This window comes from Mandrillus leucophaeus, unplaced genomic scaffold (genome assembly GCF_000951045.1).
Source record: "Mandrillus leucophaeus isolate KB7577 unplaced genomic scaffold, Mleu.le_1.0 Scaffold20, whole genome shotgun sequence".
NCBI classification, from domain to species: domain Eukaryota; kingdom Metazoa; phylum Chordata; class Mammalia; order Primates; family Cercopithecidae; genus Mandrillus; species Mandrillus leucophaeus.
The window spans coordinates 6,756,412-6,769,424 of NW_012102032.1; the positions used below are offsets into that span (position 1 = coordinate 6,756,412).

The following is a 13,013-nucleotide window of genomic DNA, read 5'->3' on the forward strand; positions in this document are numbered from 1 at the left end:
TCTAGAGCTTAACAGAACCAGATTCCACTACTGGCTGCATCGTTGATAGACTGGAAATGTTGGAAAATGCACTTACCCTTTCTGAGCTTTAATTTTCTCCACTGTCAAATGTAACTGGGTAGGAGTGACTTCAGACTTCACTTGACGCCGGTGCCAGGCGAACATGGCGGCGGCCACTGGACCGTTGTTTTGGCTGAGGAAGGAAACCCTGAAGGTGCCTGCCACTGGCGCTCTTTGCCTTGAACCGGCAGCGCCGCTGTGCGCGGCTGCGGAAGAACCCTGCTGTGCAGGCCGCCTCAGTGGTGGTGCGGCCGGGAGGCACCTACGCTGGGGTCCTCTTTCGCCAGGAGTCCTTCTTTCACTGGGTGTTCGGTGTCACCGAGCCAGGCTGCTACGGCGTCATCGACGCTGACACTGGGAAGTCGGCCCTGTTTGTGCCCAGGCTTCCTGCCAACCATGCCACCTGGATGGGAAAGATCCATTCCAACGAGCACTTCAAGGAGAAGTATGCTGTGGACGACGTCCAGGACGCAGATGAGATTGCCAGTGTCCTGACGTCACAGAAGCCCTCTGTCCTCCTCACTTTGCATGGCGTCAACACGGACAGCAGCAGCGTCTGCAGGGAGGCCTCCTTCGAGGGCATCAGCAAGTTCAAAGTCAGCAACACCATTCTTCACCCAGAGATCGTTGAGTGCCAAGTGTTTAAGACGGACATGGAGCTGGAGGTTCTGCTCTACACCAATAAAATCTCCAGTGAGGCCCACCGTGAGGTAATAATGAAGGCTGTAAAAGTGGGAATGAAAGAATATGATTTGGAAAGGAAATTTAAATATCCAGAATAATAGAAAGTATAGTGAACCCGAAGTCCCCATCAGGTTTTTGTGTTAGTTTTGTTTGCTAGAGCATTTTAAAGCCAAACTCCAGATATCATGTCATGGCACCTGTAAATACTCCAGTAGGTATCTCAGTTGATGAGAACTTTTTTTTTATTTTTCCATAACCACCATGCCAATATCACATCCATTATCACAAATGAACTGTAACTCCTTAATGTCATGGATATCTAGTTCATATTGATCCTAAACTCTTTTTAGCATTGGTTTGTTCAAGTCGGGATCCACACAGAGTCCATACATTGCACTTGGCTGCTGTTGGAAGCAGGATATCGTGAAGCTGAGCTCTGGGGAGATCTCACCCCTGTCTACAAACTGTTCGACCTTCCCTCCACCCCTATCCCAAGACCCTAGGTTGGCCTTGCTGCCACCTCCTGTGTGGACCAGGGTGGCTCTTGGAGAGATGAGCTCGAAGCCAGAGGCCACAGCCCAGTGCTCCAGGAAGCTGTCAGCCAGGAGCAGCCACCTGCAGGAGTACGCCTGAAAGCTGAGTGGCATCCGGTCAGCGTGTATGCCTGCTGTGCTCATGCTGTGCACCTGCCGTGCGCGCCCACCTGCGGCTCTGGCCACAGGACATATACAGGGGAAACAGTGATGGCCGCGGAAGCCATCTGATCTGTGGGCCCCTGAGAGCTTAGAGCAGGGGGGTAGGGATGAGGACTGAGATAGCAAAAACGAGAGATGGAGTCTGTTCCTGTGGGGACCGAGTGGGGAGAGAGGGGTCACGCCCTCTGAAGATGGTGGGAAGATGGGTCTCTGGGGAAAGTGTCACATCGTAACGTGTCCCTGGCCAGATTTGAGGAGGGCGCCCCCGATTGCCGGTGCCCAGGCTGAACGAAGCCCCTGGGACATCTGCAGCCAGAGAGACGTACTAACACTTCTGCCTCCTCGAGCTCCCTCTCCAGGGCAGGATCACTCTGTGATGCAGTTTTGTTGTGGTCCTTGCCCTGGAGAGCCTGGAGGCGCCTTCTTGGGGACCACGTCTCATTTATCTGCGCGCTGTCTGACCCACCGTGGGTGTCAGGAAACGTGTGAGTGGATGCGATAGGTGGATGGGAAAAAAGAAGAAAAGGTTTTAAGCTATTTTTCTGCCATCTTTTGTGCCACTGGGGACTTGAGAATTCTTTCTTAACTAGTCGGGGAATAAAAATCTCCTCTAAAACTAGGAAAAAAAAAAAAAAAAAGCGACTTCTGGTGACTTCTGATAATCTGGCAAGCTTCCTAATGTGGAAAGGCTGTCCCTCCATATGATAAACATAGAAACACTAGAGAAAATACAACAAAAAGAAAAAATTAAATATGTAACCAAACTCATGAATAATAAAAGCAGCCAGGCACAGTGGCTCACATCTGTAATCCTAGCACTTTGGGAGGCTGAGGCAGGCAGATGGCTTGAACCTATGAGTTTGAGACCAGCCTGCTCAACATGGTCAGACCCCATCTTTACAAAAAATATTAAAAAAAAAAAAAATAGCCAGGTATGGTGGTGTGTGTGTGTGTGTAGTCCCAACTACTTGTGAGGCAGAGGTGGGAGGATCACCTGAGCCTGGGGAGGTCAAGGCTGCAGTGAGCCATGATCACACCACTGCACTCCAGCCTGAGCAACAGAGTGAGACCTTGTCTCAAAAAATAACAGTAATAACAATAGTAAAAGAAAATTCTCGGCCGGGCGCGGTGGCTCAAGCCTGTAATCCCAGCACTTTGGGAGGCCGAGATGGGCGGATCACGAGGTCAGGAGATCGAGACCATCCTGGCTAACACGGTGAAATCCCGTCTCTACTAAAAAATACAAAAAACTAGCCGGGCGAGGTGGCGGGCGCCTGTAGTCCCAGCTACTCGGGAGGCTGAGGCAGGAGAATGGAGTGAACCCAGGAGGCGGAGCTTGCAGTGAGCTGAGATCAGGCTACTGCACTCCAGCCTGAGGGACAGAGCCAGACTCTAGCTCAAAAAAAAAAAAAGAAAAAGAAAAAGAAAATTCTCAGGTCCCTGGAATAGAGCAGGAAATCAAAGTCAGGGTAGGGAACAGCAGACAAAGCCTAAGGACTCCCACAAGGATTAGAAACTGGCAAAAACCGTAGGGACAGGAGGCGTTCCTATACTTCAGGTTCCTACAAGACAAGGTGCTGAACTTGAATCCCTACTAAAAGCTAGTGATGACAAATGCCATCAGACCATAAAATTGGACTCGAAATACTCCTCTGTTGGCCTGGATACACAGTAAGAAAGCTACCCATCAGGTGTCATGGCTAAAAGTTTAGACTCATAAGAAATCATTGGCCTTTAATGGACACACTCCAACTGGTGGCACACTTGAAGCCAAGAAATTATCACAAAAAAAAGATCCAGAATTGGTAAAAATCCACTGAGATTTAGAAGAAGCAAACTCAAATCATCCTATAAAGAAGAAGATATGTCTGAAGTCATGGAGACTCAACTTTCGCTAAGAGTGAGTTTACTACAGAAAATAATTTTGAACCACATGAGTTAATAAGCCACATAAAAGAAAATCAGAAGATGCAACAAATAGTAGGAATTTGCAATAGAAAATGGCAAATAAATCAGTATAAAAATGTTAAATAAATGTTTTTATATTTAAAGAGAGAAGCAGCATAAACACAATGCATTATTAAAATATTTTAAATTATTGTTTTAATTTTTTTAAGAATTAAAAACTTTTTTTAACCAAATAGAAATCTTGATAATGAACACATAGTCACTGAAATAAGTGCACACAAACCTTCATATTTAATGGTTGGGCCAAAAACAGATTATTCATAGCTGAGGAAATAATTAATGATTTAGAAAATGGAGCTGATGAAGATGTTAGAATGCATTATATGTGGCAATAAAATGGAAAATACAAAAGTTAAGGCCTGCATGGTGGTTCATGCCTGTAATCCCATCACTTTGGGAGGCCAAGGCAGGAGGATTGCTTGAGTTCAGGAGGTTGAGACCAGCCTGAGCAACATAACAAGATCCCATCTCTACAACAAAATTTTAAAAATTAGCCGGGCATGATGGCACATGCCTATAGTCCCCGCTACTCAGGAGACTGAGGTGGGAGGATCTCTTGACCCTGGGATACCAAGGCTGCAGTGAGTTGTGATCATGCCACTACACTCCAACCTGGATGATGGAGCAAGACCTTGCCTAAGAAAGAAGAAAGAAAGAAAGAAAGAAAGAAAGAAAGAAAGAAAGAAAGAAAGAAAGAAAGAAAGAAAGAAAACAGAAAAAAGAGTTAAGAGAACTGAAGTAGAGAGAGAGAGAGACAGGCCCAAATGGGTCTAAAAGAAATTGTAAGAGAACACGGAAAGTGAGGGGAAAAGCAATATTGAAATAGAAATTGAATAATAACTTTTTCAGAACTTAAGAATGACTTAAATTCTCACATTAAAAGATTATTCCTAGCACTGAAAAGAACAACAAAATTCTCCTACATATACTATAGGGAAGTAACAAAATATGAAATGCAAAGAGAAAATATCCATATCACCTAGAGAAAGGATATTACTCAAAAAGAGTGATCATTACATCAAAAAGTCTCCCCATTCGTTATCATAGATACCAGAAAACAATGGAACAATTTCTGCAAAGAGTTAAGGAAAAATATTTGGCCATCTATATTTGTACACTCAACTAAATTCTCATGAAAAAAAAGAGGGCAAAGTAAATATATCTTCAGGCAAAAAAAAAAAAAAATACAAAACTGAGTTTCTAAGTCCTCACTTAAACTGCTTCTAAAGAATATAGTTCAGCTAAAAGAACCCAAAACCTAGATGTAAAGAGGTAGATTAAAGAAGCAAGGAAAAGAAAAAAATTGGCAAACATAAGTAAAGTTAAGTATTGGTATTTAAAAAATAATATTGACCAATGTTGGTGGAGGTGATGAAAAACAGTTCAAACTAAGGAACCAAAACTTGGAAATAAAGATGGAATGAAGCTAAGAATCTTTTACTGTTTAAAAAGAGATTAAAGACATTGATTTATTTTAGACTTTTCAATGTATATATGTTAAAGTGTAAAGGCAACTACTAAAAGAATAGAAATAGAATGTAAAATTTCTACAGAGAAGCAAAAAACGAAATAAGTAAAATGCGATTAATCATATAGATGGAAGAAACGGAGGAAGAAAAAAGGGAAGGGGAGAAGGCAAAGAAATAGAAAACACAAGGTAAAATGATTTTTTAAAGCAGCACAAATATACCTCAATAAATGTTAATAAACATAACTTTCCTCTGAAAAGACAAACTATTAGATTGTACTGCTTTCTATCCCAATAGATGCTGTTTACAAAGGACATGCCTGAAAGTAAGGACACAGAAAGATTTAAAATGAAGGGATTAAAGCATTGTATATCACATAAATATTATTCCAAAGGTTTTCTTCATGGCATTAACAGGCTAGTTCTAAAATTCACATAGAAGAATAAGGGAACAAGAAGAAACATGAATATTGTGAAGATAAACAAGAAGAAGGATTTGCCTGACTAAGTATCAAGCCTTATTTTAAATCACAATAGTTAAAACACTGTCATATTGGCATGGCAATAGACAAATGAACCAATATCCAAACTACACACATATGGAGATTTGGCAGTGTTACTAATCAGTGGGAAAAGGAAAGACTAGTCAGTCAATGGTGTGGGACACTTGGCTATCCATTTGGAAGTTAATAAAAGTGGGTACATCCTTGTATCAAGCCATATGCAAAAAAAAATGAATTCCATATGAATTAAAAACATTAATCTGAAAAGCAAACTTTCTAAACATTTAGAAAAGATTCTAAATTAGGGGAAAATATCTTCATGACATTGGGAGAGGAAGACATAAAAAATCAAAACCCACAAAGAAAAAGTTTTTGAACAGAATATGCCGAAAAATATTAAAATAAAGAAAAGGTTTGATATATTTGACTAATGACAAAAAGAAAATGTTAGAATGACAAAATAAAACATAGAGATAACATTTCATGAATTTGCGTGTCATCCTTGCACAGACAGGAGCCATGCTAATCTTCTCTGTATCATTCTAATTTTAGTATATGTGCTGCCAAAGTGAGCACAAAACATAACGTTAACACAGGAGAGACCAGAAAAAGATGTCTGCAATGTGTATGACACATAATAGGTTAGTATCCAAACTATGTAAATAACCCAGACATTTGTTTGAGTGCAGAGTCTCAATTCACAAGGAAGGAATATGAAGCGGTCTACCTAACACCCAATAAGGAAGCAGTTGGTAAGGCATATAAGAAGGATGCAAAACTGGTAATGGAGTATCTCACCATTTGTGATGAATGTTACATTACAGAAATTGAGATGCTGTTGAATGAGAAAGGGGAATTTACAATTGAAACTGAAGGGAAAACATTTCAGTTAACAAAAGATGTGGCCAAACATGATGAGATTCCAGAAAACACTCTATGTGGAAGAAGTTATTCTGAATGTAACTGAACCCTTCTTCAGCCTGAGCAGGATCATGAACATATATTCCATGTAAGAGAAGGAGATGAACAGAGAACATTCCTCAGTTTCCCTGCTGTAGTCACTCTATTCAAATGTTATGCCCTCTCACTGAGCCAAAACCAGGAGTTCATGCCATTTGTCAAGGAATTACTGAAAGCCCTGACCAGGCACAGGTTGTCTCACAAAGTAGATGATTCCTCTGGGTCAATTGGAAGATGCTATGCCAGGACTGATGAGATTGGTGTGGCTTTCAGTGTCACCATTGACTTTAACACAATGAACAAGGCCCCCCACACTGCAACTCTGAGAGACTGAGATGCAACGTGGCAGATAACAGCAGAGGTCTCTGAGCTGCCTAGTGTAGTCCGAGATCTGACCAGTGGCAGCATCATATGGGCCAATGTGGAGGCCAGGTATCCTCTCTTTGAAGAGCGATGATGCAGGAGGTAGAAAGAAATTATTTAGGCAGATTTAGGTAGAAAGAAATTATTTAGGCAGATAGTGAGGGCAAACGAGTCCTCAGCAGAGCTTCCCTTCAAACAGTAAGCAGCCCAAAAAATCATTTCTTTTCCTACAAAGAACAGCCTGAAAAATCAAGCTGCAAATATAGATAAGCAAGCTGGAAGCTTACACAGGGGAATGCCAGCAGCTGTACCAATAGGAAAGGGCTACGTGGGGGACAGGCGCATGCACCATGGAAGCTCCATCTTCCCTTTTTTGTTAACACGTGTACAGTAAGAAAGAAATGGGCAATATGGCACAGCTCAGACAGAGAACCCACTTGCATAATAAAGATTGAGGTGGGGGTGGCCAGAGATTCGTGCCCTATGCAAATAACACACCTGGTCCTAACCGGTTTTTTGCACCCTATGTAAATCAGACACCACCTCCCCGTCAGCTCATCTATAAAACCCTCTGCATTTTGCTGTGGACCAGCAACTTATTTTTTCGGATCCCTCTCTGTAGCAGAGAGCTATTCTCTTTCTTTTCCCAATTAAATTTCCACTCTTAACCTCACTCATTGTGTGCCTGCATCCTTGATCTCCGTGGCTGTGAGACAACAAACCTCAAGTATTACCCCAGACAATGAGGCCACTTCAACAAGAGACTGGTAAAAAAAGAGACAATCAAGGAATAAGGACAATTTTTGGTGATGTACATTAATTAAATAAATAATGCTTATCATATCCACTTTATAAAAGAGAACAGCATTGTGATTATTCCCAGTAACTGTATTCTATCTTCAGTGGCTGTCAGATTTTTATCCCCACAGTTAAAATTGAAGGAATTCTGAAAAAAAAAAAAAATCTTAACCTTGGAGATTAATATTTCAACATACGAATTTGGAGGGGGACAAAAACATTCTGTCTATTACAGGGTCTAAAAGCACAATTGCCCACTTAATCTCTAATTGATGGAGTAATATTAATATTTAATATGCAGTTTACTTGTTAAATGCAGTTCCAAGCACTTTACATGTTTGGATTATGGCACTCTTATATACTGGATTCTTTCCTTCAGCTCATACAAACACCTTCTAGTATCTCTCATTAAAAGCAATAGCACACCCTTTTTGAACTCTCATAACCCTCCAGATGTTGCTCCATTTCTCTGTACTTTTTCATTTGTTTAAGGGTTTTCTACAAACGTTATGTCCACTTACTCGTTTTCCACTTACTCTTTACTCACTACAATCTGAGTTTCACCTCCACTACCACACAGCAATTACTCTTGTCTAGGTCACCTGTAATCTCCATGTTACCAAATCCTATGAGCACATTTCTGCCTTCATTTCAGTTGATTCCATAGTAGCACTGCACATAGTCAATCACTCCTACCATTTTGGAATTCCCTCCTATATTGACTTCTGTGACACTCTTCAGTCTTGGTTTTCATTGTATACCATTGCCTACTCCTTGCCTGTCTCCTTTACTCCTCTTCTACCCAATCTTTAAATGTTGGCACTTCTCAAACCCCAGTGGCAGTACTCCTTTCTCTATACTCGTTCTCTTGATGTAACCCAGTCATTCTCAACAGGGTGTGATTTTGCCCCCTAGAGGACATTTGCCAATGACTAAAGATATTTTTTATCATGACAACTGGGAGTATGTCACTGGCATCTAAAGGACAGAGGCTGGAGACACTGCTAAACATTGATGGTGAGTATACAATCCTAAACCTAATATATTGTAATATATTGTATAACTCAGCCTCTCGAGTAGCTGGGCTTACAAGCACACACCACCATGACCCGCTAATTTTTGTATTTTTAGTAGAGATTGGGTTTTGCCGTGTTGGCCCATCTGGTCTCAAACTCCTGGCCTCAAAGTCATCTGCCCATCTTGGCCTCCCAAAGTGCTGGGATTACAGGTGTGAGCCCAGGCCACCATGCGTGGCCTGAAACTTGAGTTTTATCACAAAATAGAACAACAAGAGTTTTATATATAACCAAGATGGAGTGACAGGTGATTGGATTTACTCTTTGACTAAACAACCAAGAAAATAAACATGTAACAGTGGTTTTCAAGCAGCAGACATCAGGCACTATAGGACAGAGATACTTGAAACTCAGAGAAACAAACAAGGTAATCACTGTTGCCCTAGTTTACTGCCTGGACAGATGTTTCTGTCCAGGCAACACTGCAGGGGTGTAGAACCCACACAGAACCCAGCCATCACCCTGAATTGAGGAGAGAGAACTGGGTGTCTGAGAAGGCAAAGGTGGTTAGAATTTGCAAGACAGGTCCCTGGAGAGAAATTATATGCGCAGAGAAAAAGATTGAACTCCAGAAATATTCAAAAGGTCCCCCTCAAATGTTCAACTGAGTATTGACCAGTGCATGCATATGAGAAAACTGTATGAGACTATGGAAGGAACATCCAGAAAAGAGCACGAGTAGCCACTGCCAGGGCTTACTACTCCAAGAATAGTCTGTGTTCTCACCAGGCAGAGTAGAACACCTTGTAATTCATAGTCCATTAGGTGGAGCATTCAGAAACGTATTGCCTCAGTAAAGGGAAAATTTAGCTCAGGACCAAAGGCCACTCTAGTCCTACCTTAAAATGCTTAAAAGCAAACCTCAAAAAGACCAAACTACTTGCTAATAATGTAACTGTGTTCCAAAACCAGGTAAAAATATTTATTATAATATAAAAATATAAGATATAGAATATAAAGATAACCGGCACCAAACAATTACACAATGTCTGGGATCCAATCAAAACTTACCAGGCATGCAAAGAAGCAAGAAAAAAATAGCCTATGCTAAGGACAAAAATTAAACCATCATTCTCAGCAAACTGTCACAAGAACGGAAAACCAAACACCACATGTTCTCACTCATAAGTGGGAGTTGAACAATGAGAACACATGGGCACAGGGAAGGGAACATCACACACTGGGGCCTGTCAGTGGGTGGGGGGCTAGGGGAGGGATAGCGTTAGGAGAAATACCTAATGTAGGTGATGGATTGATAGATGCAGCAAACCACCGTGGCACATGTATACCTATGTAACAAAACTGCATATTCTGCACATGTATCCCAGAACTTTAAGTGTAATAAAAAAAAGAAAAAAAATTAATCAATAGAAACAGACTCAGAAAAGACAAAGATAATAAAATTAGTATAAAAAGATATTAGAATAACAATTATTAATGATATTCCATATGTTCCAAGATGGTAGGTATAAGACTAATCATGTTTTGTAGATATATAAAAAATATTTTCCCAAAGACCCAAATTAATCTTCTAGAGACAAAAATGACAATTTCTGAGACTAAAAATGTACTATATGGAATTAATAACAGATTACACATTGCAAAAGGAAATACTAGTAAGCTGTGAGATACAACAACAGCAACTCTCCAAAATGAAGTACACACACACACACACACACACACATGCGCGTGCACGGCAGACAAAAAATAAACAGAGCATTAGCAAGTTGCAGGACAACTTCAAGAGGCCTAATAAAATGTAATTGGAATCTCTGAAGGAGAAGAGAGAGAGGAATAAATAGGAAAAAAAAATCTGAAGGAAAAAAAGTGCAATTTTTCCCAAATGTAATGAACATTATAAACCCACAGATTTAAGAAGTTCGATGAATCCAAAGCACAAGAAATATAAAGAAAAGTAAACCATAAAACATCATAAACATGAGGCTTAAAACCAGTGACAGAAATTTTTCTTTTTTTTTTTTTTGAGACAGAGTCTAGTTCTGTCGCCCAGGCTGGAGGGCAGTGGCGTGATCTTGGCTCACTGCAACCTCCACCTCCCTGGTTCGAGCAATTCTCCTGGTTCAGCCTCCCGAGTAGCTGGGATTACAGGTGCCTGCCACCACGCCCAGCTAATTTTTGTATTTTAGTAGAGACGGGGTTTCACTGTGTTGGTCAGGCTGGTCTCGAACTCCTGACCTCATGATCTGCCCGCCTCGGCCTTCCAAAGTGCTGCGATTACAAGCATGAGCCACCACACCCAGCAGTGATAAAAAGAATCTTAAAAGCCCCCAGAGAGAAAAAGACATGTTATATATAAAGTAATATAAATAATAATAGCTGACTCCTGTTCAGTAACAATGCAAGCTAGAACACAGTGGAACAACATCTTTAGAATACTGAAAGAAGAAAACCTTCACAACTTAAATTTCTACCATTCACAAAAATTTACAATAAAGACTTTCCCAGACTTACAAAAGAGGCCTGGCACAGTGGCTCACACCTGTAATCCCAGCACTTTGGGAGGCTGAGGCAGGTGGATCACCTGAGGTCAGGAGTTTGAGACTAGCCTGGCCAACATGGTGAAACCTTGTCTCTACCAAAAAATTACAAAAATTAGCTGGGCATGGTGGCGCACACCTGTAATCCCAGCTACTCAGGAGGCTAAGGCAAGAGAATCGCTTGAAACCAAGAGGCAGAGGTTGGAGTGAACCGAGATCCCATCATTGCACTTCAGCCTGGGCAACAAGATAAAAGATAAGGCAAGGAGGAATGGAAATATACTGTTGTAATAACACAAAAGAAGACACAAAATAGGAATAAAAGAAAGATAATACAAATACAAAATAAACAGCAAGATGGCATGTTTAAACTGAAGCATAACAATCATTAATCACCAATTACTAAATGTAATTCATGTAAGCACCTCAATTAAAGATAAGAGATCATCAAATTAGAAAAACAAAAGACAATTTTATGTGTATACATATGTCTAAATTTTTCAAATTGTACACTTTATATTCTTGGTTTATCATATGTCCATTATAGCTTAATAAAGATTTTAAAACAAATAAATAATCTAGTGTTTGGTAGCAGAATAGGGTGATTATAGTTAACAATAATGTATTGTATATTTCAAAATAACTAAAATAGTAGAATCAAAATGTTCCTAACACAAATAATAAATTCTTGACGTGATGGATATTCCGATTACCCCAACTTGTTTATTACACATTGTATGCTTGTATCAAAATATCACATGTAGCCCTATAAATATGTACAATTATTATGTATCCATAATTACAAATAACTACAAACAATATTTTTAAATGTATAAAATTATATTTAAAATTTAAAAATAAATCAAAAATAAAAATTAAATAGAATAACATAAAGGAAAAGTAGACAAGAGAAAAGGGCTGAGAATAAAAAATGTGATAGGGAAGGTCTTCATTGAGGGACCCGCTATTATAAGCTGTAGACCAAAAGTCAATCACATCATTCATGAATTCAAGGTGACCGTCAGGAATCTGTTGAAGACAAAGCAACCACATGTTTTCTAAATTAAGCCAAGTCACAAGAAGCCATAAATGTTTTCAAAGGCACTTTTCCAACAAGTTATTCATTAAAAGGATGTTGAAAGATGATTCAAGTGTTTGGTGCAAAGTCTCACCTCAAAGAGGAATATTTTCAAGAGTCTGTCTTCCTAAGAATTTGTATCTAACAGGAGAGCTCCTGTTAGATATGAATCATTAAATTCATCTTATTTTTGACCTTTGGAATGAGACTAAATTAATCTGCTCCCTCTCCCACTTATAGCCCTTCAAATATTTTAGATCATATTATCCGTTCTCCAGGCTGTCTGTGGTAAAATTAACGATTCCCCGTGGGACCTGCTTCCAGAAATTGTCACCATCCTAAACGCTTTTGTTTGGATATACTTCTGCTGAAAATCTCCCTTTTAAAAATAGAGTACTATGCTCAGAATGAGCACAAAATTCTAGGTGTGGTCTGATCTTTTAAAACTTAAATTATATACTTATACATTGCAACCTATAAACACATTTGTTTTCTTAATAACATGGGCAAAATATGTGTCACATATATCCTTTAAACTCTCGGCTTGTTTTCATGTGAACAGCTAACCATGATAGGAGTCTTCATCCTATCTTTTATAATCAGCATTTTGAACCTCAGTGCAATATTTTATATTTGGTGAGATTATGTGCTTTCTCGTATGTGCGGGTTTACTTCACATCTTTTTATTTTAATTGTTTGCATTTTTGTTGTTTGTTTTTTGTTGTTGTTTTTGAGACGGAGTCTCGCTCTGTTGCCAAGGCTGGAGTGCAAATGGCGCGGTCTCGGCTCACTACAACCTCCGTCTCCTGGGTTCAAGCGATTCTCCTGCCTCAGCCTCCCAAGTAGCTGAGATTACAGGCGC

At 40.0% G+C, this 13,013-nt stretch overlaps 2 pseudogenes across 1 annotated transcript; both read left to right on the top strand.

Moving 5' to 3' along the window:
* Positions 1-134: 134 nt before the first annotated feature.
* Positions 135-842, top strand: LOC105539139 (annotated as a pseudogene). The gene is made up of 2 exons (XR_001006011.1): positions 135-387; positions 443-842. The product of XR_001006011.1 is annotated as a xaa-Pro dipeptidase pseudogene (transcript).
* Positions 843-1,296: 454 nt separating this feature from the next.
* On the top strand, positions 1,297-6,795 carry LOC105539140 (annotated as a pseudogene).
* Positions 6,796-13,013: the final 6,218 nt, after the last annotated feature.